At 47.9% G+C, this 24,577-nt stretch overlaps 1 protein-coding gene across 2 annotated transcripts in view; it reads right to left on the minus strand.

Moving 5' to 3' along the window:
* Positions 1-24,577, minus strand: part of LOC121331642 (WT1 interacting protein) — an 82,138-nt gene that overhangs the window by 49,377 nt on the left and 8,184 nt on the right. The gene's annotated exons all lie outside the window — the stretch shown is intronic.

Genomic DNA, 24,577 nt, shown 5'->3' on the forward strand with positions numbered 1-24,577 from the left:
AAGCCTCTGCCCTCACTCTGGTCCTAGGGCAGGAATCCAGGCTGGCAGCTGTGCTTCAGTGGGCTCAGGAAGTCCCCTTGACTGCCTACGCCTGCTCCTGGGGATGCCAGGGAGGACTCCCATGGAGTCCTCAGGAGGCCAAAGCACCAGGAGCCAACAAGTCAGAGGTCAGCCCTACACATGGCAAACTCACAGGGAAGGTCACGATTTCAGTAAGCTCTACAAAGAGGGTTTTTTGGGGATGGTTTGGTTTTGGGGAGTATTTAAAGCTATTTCCTCAAAGTTTGGTTTGGTTTTTTTTGGATTTTTTCTTTTTGCCTGTGAATTTATTTCTACCTATGCATAACCTCTCTAAATTCAAACCAAGGAAGGGAATAGATTCAAGGATCACTTTGGTTTTGTATTCCTATGAAGAAGAACTTAAACTCTAAGAAATGCATGTCCTCTTGTCACACAACTGGGACTACTGATTTTAAGTTTCTCTGAGTGTCCACAGGCTGCTACTCAATCCTAGCAGGACAGTCCATGAAGACAAGGCCGATGATATTTTTTAAATACTACAGTAAAAAATAAAAATGAAGATTTTTTGCTTCAAACACCTCTAAAGAAACTGCTGTGTTCCATGTGTTGTTTGAGGCTCTGTTTCTAGAAGTGCATGCACAAGCTTGGCATTAATCATTGGCACCAACAAAACTGCTAATATACCTAAGAACCTAGGAACTGAAGAACTACAAAACGAGGCTTTTATCTTCCAGAATTCTCCCCTGCTGAGCACATTCTATGTAAGTAAATGAAAGTTCAGTCGAGGAAGATCAGCATATCATGAACAGGCATCCCTCTTTCTCGTCCTTGGGAGACATCCTTCCATGAACTTCTCCAGCCTGAGAGCTTCCCATGGGCTGCAGTCCTTGAGGAGCTGCTCCAGCCTGGTCCCTTTCCATGGGTGCAGTCAGTCCTTCAGGAGCTGCTCCAGCCCAGGTCCCCTGTGAGGTCACAGCTCCTGCCAGCAAACCTGTTCCAGCTTGGGCTCCTCTCTCCACGAGGCACAGCTCCTGCCAGGAGCTGCTCCAGTGTGGAGTTCCAGGGGTCACAGCCCCCTTCAGTGGGGGAAGCTCAGCTCCAGCCCCTGGAGCAGCTCCTGCCCTGCCCTGGGCTTTGCAGAGCTGCTCCTCTCACACATCCTCCCTGCTCTCAGCCAGCTGCAATTCCACGGGGATTTCCTCCCCCTTCCCAAGTGCTCCCAGAGGTGCTGCCGCTCTCCCTGAGGGGCCCAGCCTTGGCCAGGGGCAGGTCCGTCCTGGAGCCGCTGGAATTGGCTCTGTGGACACAGGGGAAGCTTCTGGCAGCTTCTCACAGAGCCACCCCAGCACCAACACCTGGCCATGCCAGCCCAGTGCAACACACCACCCTTTCTAGAACTGAACTGCTTACGTTCAAACAGTATCAACACAGCCATCAGTATGAGCTGTGGAGTGTGATCAGATTAACTGGGATACTGGCAAGTGTAAAAAAGCAGTTTGCCTGTACTACAAATTCCAATACTGAAATGTAAAGACTGCTCATTAAGTCACAGGGTTTATTGGTGTTTATACCTTTAACTCCCTCATTTCATATCATGAATGGAGATTAGCTTTTCATTCAGCTAGCTCAACATTCTGGAACAGTGTTGCCATTCGAGACTATATGTCAAATAAAATGATAAATTTCAAAAATGAATACTTCCATTAATTTTTTGAAAACTCTTAAACCTTATCTCAGAAATTTGGGGAAGTAAAAACTACAACTTTAAGAGTTACCCAAGCTAAACCTAGTGAGAAACTAGCTGTCAACCAGATCCATCAGTTTATTGCAAACTTCTTAAGAAAATGCCAGCCCTTGGGTGAGCTCAGCCCTGACACAAGAAATGGGAATTTCAGAACATTTGTTGCCTTATCCAAGGCTGCCAAGTCTATTCATTTATTTGTAACCAAATGTTATGGACAACATCTTCTATTTGCCATGAGTTAAAGGTTAACTGATCAGAGATGGGCATTGATTACTGTGAACACCGTGCCTGGGAGAGGTGTCCTGTGAGCCAGCAGCTGCAGGAATTCCTCCCTCCAGGCAGCAGCACAGAGCCCAGGGTGCTGCTCGCTGTCCCACACCTCCCCAGGGCTCTGCAGGGACCTGCCCAGGAGGGGTGCACAGCACCAGGGTCACACCTGGAACAAGCCGGTGCCACCCCAGCGCCACGCTCTGGTCCAAGTCTTGGTTCCCTCCTGGCCATGGGGACAGAGGAAGCTCCTTCAGAGCTCCCCAGCCCCGTGGACACTCCTTGCCTGCCTTTTCATGCCAGCCCTGGCAGCTGTTGATAATCTGGCTGGCAGGTTATGCTGACTGAGCTACGTTTTGCCATCTACACTTAAAGCTTTTCAAAGAGCAGGAACCCACAGTCTGTAACTCTGGCAATTCTGTCTCTAAGCTCTTGTGCACAGATCTACTACAGTCCAAACTGCTTTGATAAATGCAAGTTATTACCTCATTTCTTTGACATTGCTGCACTGAACCATCAGAAGTAAAAGAAGGATTTATTGTGGATGCTAAACTTGCACTGGCCTCTCCAAGCAAGCGATTTGTTAGGAGCAGCTGTCAGTTTGTTAACTTGTTTTCTCCAAGAGAGCAGTCATTAACTGCAGGAAGGAATGACCACACAGATGATTAGCATACTAAAAAAATTGTATGTAAAATTCCAAAAGTGTATTTTGGAAAATATATATGCAGCTGCAGTGTGAGTTTAGTGTGAGCTCATAACTGCCAAGGAGAAGCCCTGATTACACGGCTGCTCAGGTCTGCTTTTCCACCAGTCCCAGCCCAGACTGCACACTGCGGGCTTGTGAAGCCCTGACATAACAGCTACATCACTTTCCCCCCTCCCCAGATTTAATTCCAGGGCTTGTTAAACCACCTATGAAGAATGTTCTGTTGCAGAGCAAGCGTGTCTCATTTCTGACACTTCCCTTGACGTGACTTCAGAGCAACTTCTGCCTTTATATGATTCCTTGCCCCTCCTGAGAGCTCGATTTGGAGCAGTCAGCTGTACCCCACATATTCCACACAGCAGCTGCTGTGTTTCTGACCAGGTCATCAGCTCTCCTACAGATCTGGTGTCTCTACCCACAAAATTACATTACAAGATGTTGCATTTACTCAAAGTTGCCATGAAGGTTGGCTGAGGCAGGAGCAGCAGTCCTTGGCTGGGGTGGAGATAGGGTCACACCCTCACAGAGCGTTGAGCCAAACAGAGAGCAGAGACTGAATAAACACTGCGGGGAGGACATACAAAGGACATAACAAAAATGGTACTGGGAAGAGAAGGAGCTCCCAGAGACTCCCTGCTGGACTCCAGCACATGGCCAGTGCTCCCCACATCTTTGACCAGTCCACTTGACTGAGCCTGAGCACATCAGTGAGACATCATCTCTGGACACAAGGCAGGCAAGCCTCCATCACTGCACAGCATCAGGCACAGCTCCTGGGGAGCTCACAGCAGATCAGACTGGGACCTTCTGATGTGTTCAGTGACCTTGCTCTAGACCTGACACCAAGTGCAATGCATTATAATTACAAAGGTATCAGCAACAACCTATTTTTCAGCCTGCTGGTACTTGTAAGAGTTCCCTGTAGTAGCGTGTGCATGACAAGAAGCTCAGTTTGGGACCTGTACATCAGATCCAGCAATGCTCTTTTGGCCATGCCAGCACAGGCTGCTGCTTCATACAGACTTCACCAGGCAGCCAGAATTAGGAAAAGGAACTGATAAATGCCATGCATGTCATGGCAGATATTTAACCACCTTTGGGCCAAGCTTTGACCTCAGACACAGGTGGAATTCATCCTGTGCCTGAAGCCATCCTTTTATAACCTAGAAGGTTCAGCACAAATGCAAGAGAAATGGTACCACGTGGCCACAGCTCCAGCAGGCAGCAGCTGTGTGAGCTGGGAGAACGCACAGCCTGAGCACCACAGCCCAGGGTGAGCTGCAGCCTCACTGTCTTGCAGCCCCACCGTATCTCCAGGATAACTGCTACATGCTGCCTACAGTAGGAAACAACCCAGCCCTGTCAGCAAGAGTTATGGTAAAGCTAAAATTAACAACTAACACATGGCACAGATGACTCCCTCCCTGCCTCTGCAGTTCTGGGAAAAGGGCGGACGAACATCACGCTGGGCCACTACAAAATCCCCTTTTCTTCTCTCAGACAGGAAAACCATCTCTACACAAGCCCCACACAAGATTCCCCACACCTGCAGCCTATCCATGGCACAGGGGCAGGGAAATGGACACCCACTGCCATGGAGCAGGGAGAACAAACAAGGAGGGAAGCCTCAGCTCCAAACAAGAAGCCAAACTGCAGTAAGAGCTGCAAGAGCAGAGGGCTGTGGAGGGGCTGTGTCAGACACCTGCAGGTGCCCCTGGCCAGGGGAGGTGCTCCCACACTGCCTGCAGCCTGTGATCTCACACAGGTGCTGCTATACCTGTAGGATGTGCTCTGCTGAGAAGCCAGGCAAGCAGTGGAGCCCCAGAGCTGCCCCGAGCCCAGGCAGCTGTGCCACTGCAGCTGCAGCACCGGCTGAGCTCCCGGGCACATCCTGGGCCCAGGCAGCTCGGACCGAAGAGGTGACTTCAGGGGAGAAAAATGCTCCTTTCCTTCCAACAACCACAGGAGGAGGGATCTTCCGACACACGCGTCATCCCCCGGCCAGGCACAGGGAGAAGACAGGAGGCACCTGCACGGGGCAGAGCCAGGGAGGAGCCCTGGGAACCCGCCCAGCCCCGCCACCATGGGCAGCTCCCACTGCAGGGCTTTCATCTGCTGCCTGCCAGATACCTTGCACATGTACCAAGGATTCGGTATCTAACATGAAATCTGGTACATACAAGTTATAAATAAATACCTGGACATGCTCAGCAGCAACATCCTGTGCTGGGAATGATGGAGGGACTGCCTGGCTAAGCTACTAGCACTGCTTCTGCCCCAGGGAAAAGTAGGACACACCACAGCTTGAATTAAGGTTGAAAATGACAGGCTAAGGAAAGTGAGAAATGCTCACTTAATGCTCAGTAAATGTAAATGTTTTAGGCTCTCCTGCCAAGCCCCAGCCCATCCACACCTGGCACCCCAACATCCAAGAGCCATGAGGAGCTGACCCCATCCAGCAACATAACCCCACCTCCAGCCTAGGAGTCCCCACGGGCTCCCTGCAGTGACTGTGCTGGAGTGCACCACGCTGGAGGAACACGGGCCACAACACCTAACACAAATCACAGTTCAGGCACAGCAAGGCAAGAAGCAGCCTGTGGACTGCAAAACTTCTTGTTGTCACTGTTAAACCTTGTTGAGATTGCCCTCAACCTTACTTTCATCCTCAAGGAATAATGAATTAACTATTTAGGCCCCTGAGATATGCATCTGCTGACTTAAAAAGATCTCCATCACTTCAGTGCCTGCCTGCTACAGGAGGCTTTACTCAATTCATACACAGGTGGGATGTGTGTGTAGAACTTTACTCAGAAAAATAAAAATTTGAAATAAATAATTTGTGTTTGGTTCCAAGTGCAGCAAAGTTCACATTCACTGGAAATTTTGCAGAAGCAAAGTTCTAGGTTCTGGAAAAACTTTCATTACCTCCACTCTGCCTGTTGCTTAACAAGGCTTGTGTGGGACAAAGCAGCTGGGAGGGGTCATGGCCACAAAGAAGGCCGAGTTCCAGGAATGACAGTGCTGCTGAGAGCACAGGAGCCAAGCTCTACCTGCCTGAGGGATGAGCTCTGCCAGCAGGACTCAGCCCACTCCTGCTCTCTCTGGAAGCAGCCACAGGCGCTGCCTGTTCTGCTCTGTCCTTGACCCTTCTGGAGTTTCACACACAGGGTGAGGTGATGGGCAAGTCTTTGGGAGCGCCACAGAAACAACTCACAAATGTCACCCTCCCTGCCTCCCTATTTCAGCAGCTCTGAGGCCAGGGCATGTCTGTGCTGGAGAATGAAACCAGCTCCAGGCCAGCACTGCAGAGGGAGAGGCCACGGGAGCCACGCTGAGCCCTGATGAGCAGTGCTGCACACTGCAGGGCTTCTCTTGCTGCTGAAGTCGAGCCACCCCGTCACACAGGGAAAGCCCAAAGCAACGCTTCTAGCTTCATACAGAATGTGAAATCACTGCTGTGAAGCACAAAATGACGGACACGGTGTGCAGGGCTCAGCCCCGGTGCCTGCGCAGGGCCCGCTCCGAGCGGCGGCACAAGGCCGAGCAGGGCCCGGCCGTACCCGCGCTGCTGCTGGCCTTGCCAGTGTCCGCTCATTGCTCTCTCCTGATTCAGCTCCGAGGTAATCCATACTTCTTATCTGGCATTTATGGAACATTCTTTTGCCGCTGAGGCACTGAAGCAGAAGACAGAGGAGCTTTCCTGGCTGCTCCAAGGGCTGTGCAACTTCGGGTTGCTTTATCTGGGATTCAGAGCTCAGCTGACTGCTCAAAGCTCATGCTCACACTGACAATCACAGCACAAGGGGACCTGCAAATAACTTCAGCAATCAAAGTACTAAGCAAGAATAAAGACAGAAAAAAATCCTGTTTCTGAAAGTACCTTGTGATGACTGGGATTGTCCAAGCAAGGAAACATACAGCAAGGGAGGAAAAGGACGGCACCACTGGCAATCAGTAACTCGGAGGCAAAGCCTGTAAATCAGACTTTCCTGTCCTACTGCCCCTCCACTGCTGAACACCTGAGTGTCTTGCTGTGGACATGAGCCCTCTTACAGCCCAAAGGGACCAGGCCAACAAGGCCCTCCAGCTCAAACCACACTTATTTTGCCTTGAGTACAGTGAGTGTAATCACATTTATAATGCAGCCAACTGAGGAGTGTTGAATTTCCAGCAGTGTAGTACAAGCAGAGGAGCACAGGCTATGGCCAAAAGCTGGAGCTGGTCCAGCTGCTGGCAGAGGAGGACCCAGCAGCACAGCCAGAATCTTGGTGAGCCCAGCACACACCCCCAGAGCCAGCAGAACTGAGGGATGCTCCTGCTTGCAGTCCAGACTCATCAAATAACACCACCCAAAGCTCCACAGTGCTCCTGGGCAAATTCCTTCTTCGGAAGCTGGTGTGAAGCACCAGGGCATTCAGCCCAGCTCTACACCCAAACTGACAAGGAAGAGGGCAGAGCTTCACACTGCACATCCCAATACTATGGGCAACAGAAGAAGTGGTACTTCACAGAGGGTGACAGAAGGGAGTTTCCAAAAAACATTTACTTGGTTTTTAATTATCATGGATACTGAAATTTATAGCAGTTGCTGGTTAAACCAGCTGGTGATCACCTGAGCTCTGGGGCGAGATGCTTCTTGCTTCATACAGAATGTGAAATTACTGCTCTGAAGCATGAAATTACTGACACCACCTGCAGGGCTCAGCCCTGCAGTTTTATTACAGCAAATAAACAATAAACTAAATATTTTGAGCTCATATGGCCATTGTCTTTCTGTAATAGTACATTTATCTACACATTGCAGATTTTTTTCTATATAAGTGACTGTTCACAGTACAGAACCAGTCACAAAACCTACTGCACCAGCCCACTTTTCCAGTTTTGGTGTTCTTAGTCACCTTTAGTTTCTGTCTTGGTTCTTTTCTATATTAATGTGAGTGACTGACACCCCTGTGGTCTTCAGACAAAAAACCTTCTGAGATTACATGGAAAAGACAGAATCAATTTAAATTTTTTCAGGTTACAGAAATCTGTGCAAGCAGGTAAGAACAGTGATACCGAGAGCAGCCCAAATACCCTGTCAGAGCTGCAGAGCTCAGCTGCACAGAGCAGCCTGGAGCCTGCTCATCACCTTCCCTGAGCTGCAGGATGAGTCACCACTCCAATGTATGGCAGAAAAAGGTCATATATTACAGCTGCCTTCCTCGACGTACTGAAAATGGGTTCATGAGTAAACAAGGAGACTAGTCTAAAAGTTTCCAGGTGCACTTTGCTATTTTCTTAGATAACTGTCTATTTCCAGCACGAGCATGACAGTCTGGAAAAGGCAGGGAATTACGTAACCACCTTTGCTACAAACCCAGCAGCTCCCAGCCCCACAGTGCCAGCACCCACCCCACACACGTGCTGACACCTTCCACAGCTCACACCTGCCCCGGGGAGGTTCTTCAGCATTCCCAGAACCATAAATAGGTTTGGTCAAACACAAACATGCTTATAGGTAGGTATATGCCAAGGCAATATGTAGAAAGACTGAACTATTCATTTAAGAAAATATGAAAGTGAATTAAAAATCTGTCACCTCAACCCTCTGAACGAGTTTTTTCTCAGACATTTCAAGTCCAGTGATTCAAGGATGCTTTGAGAACATCAGGAGGAGGAATGTACCTTCCTGTAAGGTAGAGGAAGGACCATTTCAGAAAGTAATTTGCCATAGGTTTCTCCCACCTTTAGTCCTGAGGGACCTGGAGAGCGAGCCTCAGCTTCCCCACCTTGGTGACAGTGAAAAGCTGTCTCCTGTGCAGCTGTAAGGCTGGGCCCAGGGAGGTGCTCAGTGCAAACAGCCACACTCCTCCACTCACACAGGAAGATGCTCAGACTGTAAGAAAAGCCTGTCCTGATCTAGCAAGTGGAAAACCCTTGGGACAGCTGGTCAAATACAGCTTGAACGACATGTAAACAGGATATTCTAATTTTGCCTCCTCTACCTTTGGGAAACATCAGCACTCAATGCTGTAGATGTGGCTCATTTCCTGCCTGTGAATTCAACTGGGGGGGAAAAGTAAAAGTTAGGAAATCAACATGCTGCCCATGTGTTCAGCTGCTTTCCAAGGCTGACCTAAGGTGGGCAAGGGGCTGTTCCAGGCTTTTGTCAGACTCCTGTCTGCAGTGATTCCTGTGGGAGGGCAACTCTGGGCTTCCCACAACCATGAGAGGGCCTGAGCTCCATTCTCACCCTCAGGGACTGGCTCCCCCAGCACCACCCAGACCTGCAGGAGTGGACAGGTCTCCCTCAGACTGACACTGAACCTTCCACTGACATGGGCAGCAGCACAGGAGGCCACATTCCAACACCTGAATAAATCCAGCACCTGAATAAACCCAGCTTTACAACTTAGTACCATAGAAAAAGATGCTACACAGTGTAAAGTACTGATAGTAAACTTCATCTCTGCTAGGTCAGGTATCTTCTGTCTGGACTGCTTTGACTTCTTGCTGGATCAGGTATTGTCAGTCCTGGATCAGGTAACAGTCTGCTCTCCAGCTGCTGGAATGAACTCCAGGGTATGTGGTCTGTCTGGCTAATTCGACACAAATGTGAACACACACTTGACCCACATCCAAGTAGTATCAATGAATGATCCAGAAATGCACAAATATTACACCCAGGACCATCCCTCTCCCCTACTTTGACCTAGACTGTCATCTTGACATGAAACAGGAGCAAAGTGGGTATAAAAAGGCAGAAATTGGGAAACAAAATAAGAAAAAAATAATAAAAGAAACCCAGAGTGCTAGTTTTCTCTGATGAAAAAGGTGTGAAATGGGTATGGTCACAACACCCAGCTAAGAAGCACAAGATGTTGAATCTGCTTATGCCCTCAGTTATGAGCTCTCTCCCAGCCAGTGACAAACCAGCAGGCAGAGATGGCAGACTGTGTCTAAAAACACACTTTATTTTTGCCACCCACCTTTCCTGTTCTCACAGACAGAGCAGTGCCACAAGTGATTGGCTGCTCTGCAAAACCTGGGCACTGAGGGAGGAACGTCCAAGACACTGGCTAAGCCTGGAGAGCACCTGGCACAGAAGGCAGCCCCCACCTGTAGCAGGGTTTTGGCATCATCTGCTCCTTCCACAGCCTGCCCACTGCACCTGCAGCCAGAGCCCTGCAGAGGAACCTGCGGCCACTCAGCTGCAGTGCTAAACTGCTGCAAGCAGAGAACAGTGTCCTGCAAGAGCACTTAGCACTGAGATGCAAACAGGGAAACCCCCCTGGCTTCACTGGCTCCTGTCAAAGAGCAATTTGCTCGAGGGGGAAAGGATTTCTCTTTGCTAATGGTCCCTGTGCACAGCGCTGGCACTGAGCCTTGTCCTCGCAAAGCAGCTGCACCCAGCACTGCAGGACCGAACTGCACATCACAGGAGTCCCCAGAACTGCACTGGGTGCCTTCTCCAGGCTCGCCCTACTCCCCATGCCAAGACAGACAGGCATCCTCTCTTTAGGATGGTTTTTGGAAGATGGACTCTTTTTTTCCAGAAGCTAAATGCCAGACTCTAGTCCAAGTGAGGAACGAGACACGAGATGCTCTTCCCTCCCAGTCCTGGCACCCCAACACCCAAACATCTCTTATTTAGTAACTCATCAGCTCCACCACCCACAGTCATGAGACAGCAAAGGAGTTGTGGCTGAATTTCTAGCAACTCTTACAAAAATACAACTAAAGCACAGCTGAAGAGCAAACTCCCCTGGTACAATTATTCTTTAAAAGTCTTTCTAGAAAAACAGCAAAAATCACCTCCTCAAGAACTGCATAACCAGGGAAAGAGTGAGCATGTAGAAAGGGGTAATTTTTCACTTTGTTAGTTACAGTAAACATCTCCAAATAAATGTGATCTTATGAATTTCATTAGCCAAACCTCCCTCCTCCATTTTGAAAGGTTACATGAAGTGATGAAATGTTAGTTAATTTATGTGCTAGAGGACTGGCTAAAAAATAACAGAAACCCATAATCTTTTCATAATTATAAGTCAACACTTAACTGATATGAGAAGCTCTATTCATAGCCACTAAAAGGAGCATTCATTCCTCTTTGCATCATCCCTTTACTGTTATGTCTTGATGCAATTTTCAACAGCAGGTGAAACCACTAAAAATTGGAAACACTGTGAGAAATTTTCCTCTATCTGGTTTTAATTAAAACACTCAGCAAAACAGAGAAGCGATGAAGAGAGGCAACCCTTTCCACCTCAGCTGCTGCCTGTGCACCTGTCCTTGGAGAGCCCAGTGCCATGGCAGTGCTATCCTCCCTCCTGCCAAAGCAGGGGCTCCCATTAGGATCATGACAAAAGCAATAAAGGATAACCCACATCTGATTATGAACTGTGTGGTAGTTTGGTGCCCTTTTAGGTTTCAGCGGATGCACCTGAGAAGTGGGTGCTGGAGGGGCTGCTTTTGGGAAGCCTGGATGAGACCCGAGCTCCCCACAGGCTCCCAGCACACAGAGCACTGCTGTAACTGGAGTGTCCCCCCAGGAGACCCACACCCAAAGCTGGCACACCCCCCCCAGCCCCTGGCTCAGACACAGCTTCTGAGGGCAAAGTGCCCAGACACCGAGGCTGGACCAAGCCCATGGGCACCCAGGACGTGCAGGCAGCTCCAGGGTGCCCATGATCCAGGCTGGTCCTGATCCATGATCATCAGCCTGAACTCCAGCTCCTTGCTGTTGTTTCCTTTGCCAAACACCCAGCCTGGGCTCCAGAGAGCCTTTGTGCACAGCTGCTCCCAGCACTGGATGAGGCTGTGGCTCCCCACATGCAGGACTTGGCTCTTCCCTGTGCCGAATTTCCTGAGGTTCCCCTTCCCACATTTCTGCAGCCTGTCAGGGTCATGAGCGAAGGCTTTGGATAGATATGTCTTCCATTCCTGTTTGCCCTAAATCCTTTCCTTCTAAGAGAGTTCAAGTATGTCTTGGAACACAGAGACAGAAGAAATAGCAGAAGCACTTTTTTCTAGAGTTTTTCTACAGCAGTCTAAGACATTATTTTTCCTGTATTTGTAAATTATTCTCACAGCCAGGAAAGTCACATTCATAAGTCTCCTAACATCAATTACCTTTTATGACACAGCTGTAGGGGGCCTTACTATCCACATATAAATGCCTAAAGTATTAGCAGTCATTCCCAAATTCTCTTGTCCTAAAAGATCACCACCACGTCCATCCAGTCTATCAAGCAGTGCTTCATGGGGGTACAATCCACAGGCTGGCTAGAAGGGCACTCTGTTCCCATCACCCCCATCATTAATGAAGATGTCAAACACTACTGACTCCAGAACATGGACTTCTGAGGTGCACCACTAGTGACTGGCTCCATCTCAGCCTCATCCTGCTGGTCACACCTGAGCTCAGCCACTTTTCAGTCCCTCTCACAGCCTGTACTTCACCAGTTTGTCCAGAGGGATGCTATGGGTGACAGCATCAAAAGCTTTACGGAAGAGGAGATCAAGGACCACTGCTCTCCCCTAATCCCCAAGATTTTCATCACAGAATGCCAACCCAGCACCCCTGGCCATGTTTTCCCTGATCTTCCTTTCTCTCACATACCTGCAGAAACACTTCCTGACTTCCCCATCTTTCACCAGGGCCAGCTCCAGATGAGCCTTGTGTCTCCTGGTATTCCCCCAGGTCACCTGTCCCTGCTTCCACCCCTCACACTACACATATCCTTTCCATTTCTTTCCTCAGAACCCCTTGCTCACCCATGCAGGCCTCTTGCCACTTCCTGCATGGACCATTTGTGAACCTGGAGACTGCAAGCCTTGAAAAATCAGCCGGTTTTCCTGACCCCTTTTCACTTCTCCCAACCTACTTTAGAACTCCTGTAAGCCAGTAAAAAGCAGAATTTATATATGAAATATTCAAAGTCAGTTCAGTCTACAGAAATGCTCTCCCCTGTTGTAGGTACTGGCAGAGTCTGGACTTCAGCTTCCATGTAAATCTGGCCCTGTCTAAATTCACAGCCAAATGACACGGCTAAGTAAAGAGCTACCTGTGAATATTTACACATTAAATGCCTACTTAGAGATTTAACTCCCCACTGGATTCTCTTTGGACTTAAAAGTAAGCATAAATGCATTTCTGAGTCTGACCTTTGATCAAAACATTTGAGATCCATGTGTAAATCACTCAGTTGGGACTTTTCCTTCTCGTGTGTTAAATCACTGCAGCACAACCTAATGCAAACATTCCCTTAATTGCACAAAAGCCCTTTTGGAATCTCTCCTTTCACTGTATTCACCAAGAAATGGGTTCCTCAATGCTTCCTTGAAAAAAAACCCAACAAAGCAACTAACACAACCCACAAAACTTATCTTTTGAAAACTAGCTAAAAGAATTAGTTTAGTTGTTGGGGGGTTTAAAATTTATTTCTGCTTTAAAAAAAGAAATACTACAGCCTTTGTTTGCAGATGAATGTAACCTCTTCTGTAATTATATCCATTAAAATAAGGGCATCTTTTACCAAATCAATGATGAAACTCTCTACTGTGTTTTCTCTGTAACGTTAAGAGTGAAGTACAGAGTTGGTGCCTGCACATCCCACTGGTGCCTTTGAATAGATGAAGGATTTTATAATTCCTCCAGAGGAGCTAATTGTCCCTCTTAGAGAAGGAATCATTGTTGATCCTCAATTAAAGCAGACTGTGCCTCACTCTGGTACCAGTCACAAAACGTCTTCTCTGGTTGTCGTCCACCACTGCAAGAGAGACGTTTCTTCAAGCAAAGCAAAAAAAAACAAACCAAAAAAAAACCCAAAAAAACCCAAAAAAACCCCCCAAAAAAACACCAACCAAAAACAATAACTCCAAATGGTTGTTCTCCATTGGTTTTCAGCTGGTGGAGCCAGAGCTTTTATGCTGCAGTGGAGGCAGTGACTCAGGCTGGCAGGAATGGCTGTGCAAGGAGGAACATGCATCCCTTTCCTGTCCTTCCCTGGCGCAGCAGCCACAGGAGTGCCAAGGAGGAGCTGCTGCTCCCTGTCCTCTGCAGCCAGGCTGGGATCCCAGCCAGCACCCAGCCCTCCACTGCTGACAGCAGAACCACCTCCAGCTCAGACCTGAAATCCTGGCTGTCCCCAGGCTCCAAGCTCTGTCCCCTGCACACTTAGCACTTCAAGACGTGATCACAGAGCTCTCTAAGAACATCTGAACTATTTTATTCCTGTTGTGGACTGCCACCTGTTCTGATCTCTATACTCCAGCCTGCACAGAACATCCTTATTTCCCTTCTTCCCTCCTTTTGGTGCTTCCAAGCTTGTGCCCTGCCCTGGGCTGCAGGATGAGCACAAACATGAGCACAAGTGTTTGTTCCCCAATGGTCACACTGGACCTGGAGTCAGTCTTACTTAATTCAGACCCCGAGACAACACCTACTTTGTTGACTTAAGTCAACTGCTTGGTGAGAAACTGCAAGCTGCATGGTCCAAGAAATTCAAACAGCAATTGATTTGCAGGCTAACTGGACATTTTTGGACAATTTTTTGACACTTTTTCTGGCTGGTAGCTATTTTTTGGGGGGGAACAGTAGTGTTCCAGCAGGAAATGATGCATGAAGAACTGAGCCTGCACCAGCAGCAGATCCAGCTCCCAGATCCTCCTTCAAAGCAGGAATTAATGTCCACTCTTTAGGGAGATTTTTTATGCATCATTGTCACCTGGGTGTGCAGCTGTTGTCTCTGGAGAAGGGCACACTCTCATTCACCTCACTGCATTGTAGTTGCACTCCCAGCCAAATTTACAACATGTACAAGCAAAACTGAAGTCATGACCTAACATTCCCTCACATAATTTGGTTCCCTGATCAAAATGAAAATGGCTCAAATTAAAAACAAAGTGAATTTATACCACTTTCAGCTCAGCCCTGGTGGTGGCAGTTCTGGACCAAGAGACATTGCCTTGAAATGGCAAAATCACAGAAAACACTTAGGGGGATGCAAATACAGAGACATAAGCTTCATAATAAAAATGAAATAATGTATTTCTCAGAAACTTAAGCAAATATTACCATGTATCTGTCAGAACTCTCAGCAGCCTCCCTCTCTTTTTTTTTCTTTTTTTTTTTTTAATGAAAGCTAATCTCTTGCCTTTTCCACATCGTATGGGAACATTAAGTTAGGATCTCCCCAAAAGCACACTGGTGAGCACCCAGTCACAGTGGGCACTCCCAGAGGGACTGACCCTCTGAAGAGAAGCTCCCCGCACACACACACACTGCACATCTCTTCCTCTCTGCTTTCAAATATCACAGCAAAGTTCACGGCAACCTTGAGGACCAGAGCAGCCAAGCCCTTGAAGAAGCCCACACAGACCTTGCACTTGGATGATGAGAAGGAACAGGAGTCAAAGCAGAAGAGAGGAACTCTGAGCAGTGGGATCAGTCAGTGCACATCACCCTTAACCAAGGACGTGGGCTGAAGTTGGAGGAAGTGACACCTGGAGCAGGGCTGGAAACTGCCCATGCAGGCACTGACCCAGCTGGGAACAGAAGGGCTCTAAATCAATGCTCACTACTCAAGGGGTGCTTTGTCAGAAAAGCCAAAGTCCTTCCCCCCAGATTTGAAAGGCACTTTTTCTCTGACCTTACAATAATCTAACACCAAAATTCTGCCAGTCCAACCAAGCAAAACACCCAGTAATTTCAAAGGAAGTTCTGCCACAAAGCAGTCCAGGATTTGTCTTTCAGCTCAGAAGTGAGGGGGTTTTGTTTTGTGGGCTCATTTATTTCCCTCTGGTGAGTTACAGAAGTAAATCAGACAGACAGAGTGAGATGTGGTGTCCAGCCAGGGCCAGGCCACCACATGGGTTTGAGCTGCTCCCTGCTCCTGCCTGCCACCGCCATGGGGAAGTCTGCAGACAAAGCCCCTGGAGGTGGGAACAGGGTGGGAAGCAGGGAAAAGCAGAGCTTCACACACTTGGCACACCAGGAAGCTGATTTGCAAGTCTGCACTTGGCACAACTTCAGAGTATTTTCTTTGGGGCGGGCTCTGTGGATCACCTCTTTCTGGGCTGGTTCTTCACCAGCCTGGATTGCTCCCAGCTGGAAAAGAGGGGCTGAGAAGGCCTTTTCCCAAAAGAGCCACCATCACTTTGCTCTTACACAGCATGCAAGGCTGTTCCAGCCTGACCCAAGCCATCCCTTCTCTTTACACATTTTCTTAACAGGTCACGGAGGTTTCTTGGGTTTGCTTTTTTAAAAGGTGTGGTCTGGCACTCCAGTCATTCTACCCCACGTGGAACTGTCCCATTGCTCTCAGGCAATGTGGGATTTGGTGAGTGAATTGCCACATCTGCACTCTGCCAGAAACTCCTGCAAGGGGCAAACCTTGTCCATACTGGGCTGAAAGCCCCAGGCCCAAACCTGTTGGAACCCTGGCTACTGAGAATTTCAGACTTTCTGTGCTGACAGACACCAGCGCCCAAGAGAACACTGCATTTGACCCGAGGCCATGGAGAAGGCTTCCAAAATTGAATAACAGAACTAAGATTATGGGTGTGTAGTTTAAATAGAAGTGTGTAACATCGCATGGTAGAAAACTTAAGAGTTTAAGAATATAGTAATAGATAGAAAACAAAATGCTGTGGATTTGAGTTATTCCCTCCCTCTGAACGGGGCAGGGACCAGCTGCAGGTGTTGCTGGTGGGCAGGCAACACCTCCCAACACTGTCAGTCCCAGCACCCTTACACAGGAGTGTCTCCCTCAAAACCAACACATGGAAAGACTGGGAGATCCTCTTTCCAGCAAAGCAAAACAAGCTTTCTTCTAATTGTTTGTGAAACAGCATCTGAGTCTAGCACCTGGTGACTGCCAACATTTCATAAAAAGACATTAAGTAAGAATAGGCTGGACCTTTTATTTTGCTGCAAAAAAAGAAAAAAGGCAACCAAAGGAATAAAATGGCAAGAGTCCTTAGAGCCCCAGCACCTCACTGAGCACAGGCAGCACCAGGAGGATCCCTAGAACAGCCAGGGGGATCTCTAGAACATGAACAAGTGCATCACCCCTCCCTGTGCCTGGAGCTGTGCTGTACAGCTCCAGCCTTAGCTCTGGTCTCCTTTAAGGACCCCTGCTCTGGGCAGATTACAAGAAGAAAAGCAGAGGATGCACAACTCACATCTGGGCACAGCCTCCATCCCATCCACTCATCTTCCACCCCACGCTGAGAGCAGAGCAATCTGGGAACTCTGTGCCAAAAGTGACTTGGTACAAGCTGAAGAGGTCACAGGACACGGAGCATCTCAGCCCTGTCCCACACCACTGCCTCCACTGCTCACAGTCACCAGCTCCCTGCGACACAAGTATTTACCTGTCACAGTACCAGGCTCCCAGGCAAACAGCTCTACAGCCCCAGCAGAAAGCAGGGATACCTGTGACCACCCCGAGGCAGGCATGGCCTGGGAGCTGCAGGGCTGCTGGACAAGCCAGGCAGAGAAACACGGCCAGGGAAAAGCACTGCTGTGAATTTACTCATTCCCTGATCTCTGTGGTGTAATGAAAACAGCTCCAGATGACTCCCAGCTGTCAGAAACAAGTCCATCGTGCCACCCATGCTTCAACAGGACTGTCACTCATGAGGCAGCACTGGGTTTATCAGATGTTCTTCATCTTCTAAATAAAACTACAAGAATTCTAAATACCTTGCATGAATTTTACTTTGAGATGTCTTGAGGGTTTCTCCCCCCCTGAGCTGAGCCACAAAGGTCTGCATCACAAGTGCATCACTTGCTCTGCACCACTGCAGCTTTGCAGGGCTGCACTGCCAAGGCCCAGCCCTGCTCCAGCCAGGAACAGGTACCACAGGCCAAGAGACACTGCAAGACAACCAGCTACTGACACACACTTCAAAAAAAATTACATGCTTATTTCTGAAACCAGCTCCAAATATGGACTCTACCACACTTGATTGGTGTGCAGGTCTGTTTTCTATTGAGTGTTTAGATTTGGGAAACATGGCTTTGATTAAAAATGGGCAACCCACCAACTGCAGAAAATTTTCACATAACTGCCTGGCAAAAACAAAACAAAACAAATTAAAAAATAGAGCTGCAACAGTTATTGCCATCCATCAAAACCTCTGCCTTGCTCCCTGAGGGACTGCCAGCTTGCTCCACCTACATCTGGGATGCTCAAGGTTAACAGCAACTGCCACAACACAGAGGAACACAGAGAATCCAAGATTTTACCAATTACAGCTCTTTCCACTTCCTGCTATACAGCTGTCTTGCCTTAGCTGAGATTGCACTCTAGTATCTTTTGCTTCTTCCCTTTTTCTTGAAACAAAGCCAAAAATCAACATTCCCTTTGAACCAGCAGCATTATGGAGAGATGGGAAGGGACAGGTGAGACCATCCACAGACAGTGGGTCTGATCCTGCTGCATTTCAGGTTGGTGACAAGAACAGGCAGGGCAGCACACGGCCAGGGTAACACACTTTTGTGAGCAGGGGAAACCACAGGTAAGTGACAAAGTTTATTCCCTATCCCTTGCTCAGAACCACTCCATCAGTGGTTATTTTCCAGTCATTCAATATTTGACCCAAACAAATGGATTTAGCAGGAATTTCACACCAGCAGAACACAGAAAACTAAGATCCTGCTCTAACTCTAACACTGCTGAAGGCAAAAAGTCACATCCACAAGGGCAAGAGAACAGAACAGCCACAGCAGCAGAGCCCTCAGCTGGCTCAGCTCAGCCAAGCCCATGCTTGACTTATCCCAGTCACCATCATACTTCTCCCACCTGGTCAGAAATCCCTTCCTACCAAAGGTTCCACTCCACACATGCTGCAGTTTTGTCCTAGCCAGAGACATACACAGAAAGGAGCTGCAGATTAGTGGCATTAAGATTTGGGACATCCATGAACTGTGCTTCACCAGCACCTGAGCCAGCCACAGACCCTACCCAGGACTGGCCCTGCCTGGTGCCCCCGGGGCAGTGCCAGCACACAGGGACACTGAGAAAGTGCAGCAGGACCACCCAGCCCAGCCCAGGAGCTGCACCCCTGCCTGCCTGGGGACGAGCTGCAGCTCAGGGGAAAGGTTTGTGCCATGGCCACCAGAACAAAAGGGTATTTCCCATGCCTGGGAGAGGCCACAGGCTCTCCACAGACCACAGGAAATCTGATCCAAGCCAGCTGGAGCATCTAAACATGCACAACTGTCAAGCTGCATTTAGGAATGGCTTTTTGTTTCACTTTATTTTAACTTTGAAATTTTCTAATTTTTTCAAGTGACCACATTAAAGGAAGAAAACATCTTGTTTTCTCTTTCCAGGAGTTCTGAGGTGTCAGCAGTGAAACAGTTCACCAATTAAATAAATGTCTGGACGGCTGGGAAACAATGAAAGTCCCTAGCAGTTCTTCCACATCTACTTTTCCAAAAAACTATAAATACATTCTGAACTGAAACAAGCTTTGTTCAGCCAAATTTTTAAAAGAGCAATATTACGCATGAGACATGACCTTTTATAACCTATTAAATGCCTCCTGGCTGTCCATTTGATCCACTCCCTATTTCATGACAACCTCTGATACTGACACTCTTTACCACTGCACACTGCCTCCCCTGCAGCTCACTCCCAAACACACATCAACCCTCACAGGGCACCAAATGCATTTTCACTGCTGCTGCCTGCAATTAAAGACTTTACAATTAAGGCAGGAGATCATTAAGTATTTGTGCTGTTATTGCAACCCAATCACATCCCCCTTTCCAAGTCACTTGATTTCCCATGCCTGGCACCTGAGGAACTCAATTCTCCGCTCAAAAGCCCATCAGGGGTTCCTGAGCCCACCTGCACAAGGGCACCAGCAGGACACCAGGGGCAGCTCAGCCCTGGTGGGCAGCACCAGCCCAGGAGGTTTTGTACCGGGCCAGGCAGAGCTGGAGCCCCTTCCCCAGCAGCACAGGGTGGGACAGTGGCCCTTGTGCCCCAGGCCAGCCCCAGCCACACAGAAGAGAGGCTCAAACCCCACTGCCCACGGGTTCTCATGCAAAGCCTGCCAATAAGAACTTCTCCAGCATCTCAGATCTGGACATAGGTGTCACTCTATATGTAACATATATATATATAACCCTAAATATAGAATAAAGAATACATATACAACCCTATATATAAAATAAGTAACACATACATAACCCTAAATATAGAATAATAACACATATATTACCCTATATATATAAGAAATCCTCACCCCCAGGCGAGTCTCTGTGCAAGCCCCTCCACGTGTGCAGAGGAGATCTCAGCTGAGCATTAATGAGGGTTTGTGCTCTGGGTGCAGGGCTTGCTCCTTCATCAGTCACAGGCTTTTTCTAAAAGTTTGCTGGAACCATAAATGTGACCTCAGAGATTTAGTAAAAACTGCTCCAAAAAACAAGGAATGAAGTTTCAGAGAACATGAAATACTCCAGCTGGAAGAGATACATGACTTGCTTGGCTGCTTTTTGTGCTCAGTCTCAGCACAGTAACAAGCAAGGCTATGCTGACAGGGAGCTAGAACAACCCAGTGAGCTTAATAAGAAGAGATAACACACACCACAGAATGGAGCTATCTGCTCCAGTGAAAAAAAAAAAAAAAGGCAGAAAACCCACTTCCAGAGAGAGCACCCACACAGGCACATTGAAAAATCGCAGAAAAAATCCAGCCAAACTCCACATCTATTGGTTGATCATTAGCACATTTGCTAGTTTTGTTCAGAGTGAAGGCTAACAAGCCAGCAGGAATCCTGCTGCCTGCCTCAGGAGCTGTCACACCCCTGGAGCAGCTCCAAGCCATGCCACATCACAACCCAGGTACGATGGTCCTGTCAGGACTTGAACCTTTCAGGCAGCTGAACACAGCCACCCAAAGTGATCCCTTCCTAGCTCATAATAAAACTTACAGACACCACGCACATTCCTGCATCCCATCCTTCTGGCTGCTTCAGCTTTGCTTTATTTCACCCATCCCTGTCCCAGAGGAGGCACTTTGTCCAGGATGGGCACAAAAATCAACCACCACATCACACTCTAAGACACTCAGTTTTTCCAGCCACAGAACAGGAAATGATTAACAATCATATTAACTATTTAACAATTATACTACCAATCAACCAGACTCTGCCAACATGCTGTGAGGTGCTGTCCTGAGATATTTGGTACATATGATGTAGGTAGAAGGCCAAGTGTAGAGCTCATTAAATGCCTGCATAAATGTTCTGATCTTAGTAAAACTACGTGGCTTATCACTGCTAGTTTATTTTCTTTCCATTGCTGAACAATCCTATTACATACCTGAAAATTACTTTGCCAAGTTTGGGGCATTTTTTAAATAATTATTGTAGCACTTTTGAAAAAAAAATTACTTTAGGATTAGGCAAATTGTCTTTCTTTGAGAGTGTTTTCTAAGCACCCAATATCCATACAGCTAAGAGCCACTTACATCCTAATTCCTTAACTGTGGATATTAAGGATTTCAGCCTAAACCTGCTGACACGAAACCATCAGTGGTAGCACACAAACTTGTACCATTTACACATTTTAGATGTAAAAATTATACAACTGCAGGGACGCTTTCCACTGGAAAAAAATCAACTTCAATCAAATTATAAAAACAGCTACTTTGACAGTTACCTGTTGCTCCACAGCAGGGTACCATTTCTATTCTGCAAACTGAACCCATTAAAGTCACTAAACTGGGATTTCCTCCCAACTCTCACACCACCACGTTTGAACCTCCAGTGACCTCAGACAGGACATTCACACCCAAAGGTCTCTGTGGAAGATCCAGCACAGAGGTGAGGGAAACAACTGCCAGTACAAGTTCATCTCTGCTACAGAGCCATTTTTGACTGCCAGCGTTGCTCAGGATGTCTCCCTGACCCACCTGAGAGAGCAGAGCTGATTGGGTTGGGTTTTTTGGGGCAAGGGGGTAGGCAAAGGGGGAAGGGTATGTTTAAAAGCCTAATGTTATTTCTGGGATTTATCCTTGAGGGAAGAACCACAGCCTTGGCCTGGAGCTTGTGACAGCCCTGAAAGCTGAGCAGGAGCAATGAACTGCTCAGTGTTTCTCACAGCATTCCCACTCCAAACCCAGCTGCAGCACAGGCTCCCCTCGGCCCTGCAAACCTTCCCTCCCCTCCCTCTGCTGCTCAAAGCCTGCTGGGCACTCACAGGAGCATCCCCCAAACGCTGGGCAGCACAGGGGCTCACAAACCAGGCACCAGCACAGCAGCGCTCGTGCCTACACCAACCCTCGTCCTGCAGACACAAACCTCTGTCCTGGAACCTCACCTTGCTACCCCCAATCAAATACGTGGCAGTTCTTGGGAAGAAAGGTTTTCTCCTTTCCCTCTCACACACAGTGCTTTTACTTTTAACACAGTAAAAGCATGTGCAATAAATAGAAACAAAAAAAAAAAAAAAAAAACCCAAACATTTGCTATGAAACAATATCCCATCCACAGCCAAGTGTCCTGCATCTGAAGATAAGAAAATGTTTGTCCCCATTCGTAACACAGGCTTCCATCCAAGTTACAGCCATCCAAATTCCCATTTCATGTTAATTGTACATGTTATATGTATCTAATACCTAATAAAATAAAACCACACATACTCCACAACTCTCCCCTGCTGTTGTTGTATCAATTCCCAACTTCAAGGGGAGTCAAGGGTGTGCATGGCTAGCAGGGACTGCAAGAAGCCATCTCAGGAGCATCCCTCAAAGCACATTTCATGCCACAGAAAAAACTCCTTTTTTCCAGCTCTGTACACTTGTATTATCCCATGCTTTTTCCACGCTAATTCCTTCTACTTTCTCTCCCCCACCTCCCTACTCCTTCTTCCTTTTGGATGATGTTCCAGCTACAGACATTATCACTCTTACATGATTTCCTTGCCTCATTCAGGGGACAGGCTCCTGGTGGCCACGAGGATGCTGCCACCCCACAAGTACCCCAGCAGCTCCTCCTGCACCTTCCCCCCTGAACACACCTCCCGTGCCTGACCCGCTCCGAGGCTTTCTTGCTCCTTGCCCAGAAAAGCCTGACCATTCTCAAATTAGTTTCAGCAAAGTATTTTCCAGCTATAACAGGGAGATTATTAAAAAAACAGAACTCTGAGGTACACAGCCTGTTTGAACACTTCAGGGACTCCACAATGTGAGTTCATTTCTATTTATGTGTTTGTCTATCAAAGGCAATTTTTTTCCCTGGGCAGCCCCAACGACAAATGCTGAAGGACATCAACTGCTTACCAACACTGAATGAATTTCTAAGGCCAGCAAAAGAAAAAAGTAAAGTAATTACCAGATGATAAACCTTTGCTCATCCCCCCAAATGATATGATGTATCAATCAGTACCTTTACTTTGCTGGAAACAGGAAAGAAATATTTCACAGAGAAACCTTCAGGAATTCCTAAGACTGAAAACAACTCCATACCAAATCTTTCAAGTGCTCTGCTCACCAACTGCAAATTCATCTAAATTTCATTCAAATTTTCAAACTTCATTCTCTGCGTAATACAGCTTTTAGAGACTTACCACTGTTACCTGTCTTAATTTTTATCTCACTTGCATAAACACCCTTCCATCACATCAACCTGCACACACAGAACAAGCACAAATATACAACTCGGAATTCATGAGCATACTGCAGGGCTCAAATCCAGATTTACTTGGATGACTACGCACAAAAAGGGCAGAGAGAGCCTGGATGGCTCTAGAGATTTATTTCCTCCCTTCACCCAGTCTTCCCTTCCCTTCCCTCACCTACCAAGCCAAAGGCTTTTCAACACCATGTTATCAGCTTCTTGGTGGTGCTCCAGAAAACGTGCTGGTACTGCTGGATGGCTTTCTGGAAAGAGAGAGCTCTCAAAAGTCAAGGCTACTCACCAGGGCTGTGCTAAACTGAGTACTGCATTATTAGCAGAATCCAGGCTTTGTGTCTCAGCCTGACACCCCTGCTTCCCCTGAAACCTCCTTCAGGTCCCCTGGTTTTTCCTGCAGGATGAGGACAAAGCTGCCCACGGAAGGCAGGGAAGGTGGCAGCTCTGGGACAGGATCACTTGTTCTCACTGGGGAGCACCACACGTGGTCTGAACTCTGTTCTGCATCTCAGCTGAGGGGAGAGGGGTGAGCTGGCAGCCAGGACTGGGGGAGGCTCTGGATGTGCAGAGATGGGGAGAAGCACCTTCACAGAGAGCACTGCCTGCACAAGGGGAGCTGAAGGACAAGGCAGAGCTGCAGATTTGCTTGTCTCTCTGGACTTGGCACAGGCAGGCATGCACTCCCCATCTCCCCAGGATCAGGCACCTCTTGCAGCTTTAGGAGAGGACAATGCCGGATTCCATCACCATGGCCAAGGCGAGCAGAATCCTTGCTGGGGGGATGGCTGCAGCTCAGCAGGGGCTGCCAGCAGTGTGTGAGTGCTGCCTGCACCCACCCTGCACTGCTGACAACACTCCAGCAGAGAGATCTGCTGCAAAAATAACAGCCAAACAGCCCAAGTGCTCCACATGGACCTTTCCCTGTCTGGCAGGTAACAAGTCACATGTTTACAGTGAGTTCCACAAGGATGCATGACTTGGATGGGTGTGCCAAAACACAACTTTAACCTTTCACTTTTTTTCCAACACCTAGACATCAGACTGAAGTATTCTGCAAAGAAAACAGCATGACTTTCCAACACCCACCAATGTCCTGCTGACACCTCGGGATGAACATTCCATTTAAAAAACATTCCTGAAACAACTTTTTACCTCACCTCATATCAATGTTCAGCTCAAAAGAGTTACGAAAATGAGT

This window comes from Onychostruthus taczanowskii, unplaced genomic scaffold, assembly GCF_017590055.1.
Source record: "Onychostruthus taczanowskii isolate IOZ18803 unplaced genomic scaffold, ASM1759005v1 scaffold127, whole genome shotgun sequence".
NCBI classification, from domain to species: domain Eukaryota; kingdom Metazoa; phylum Chordata; class Aves; order Passeriformes; family Passeridae; genus Onychostruthus; species Onychostruthus taczanowskii.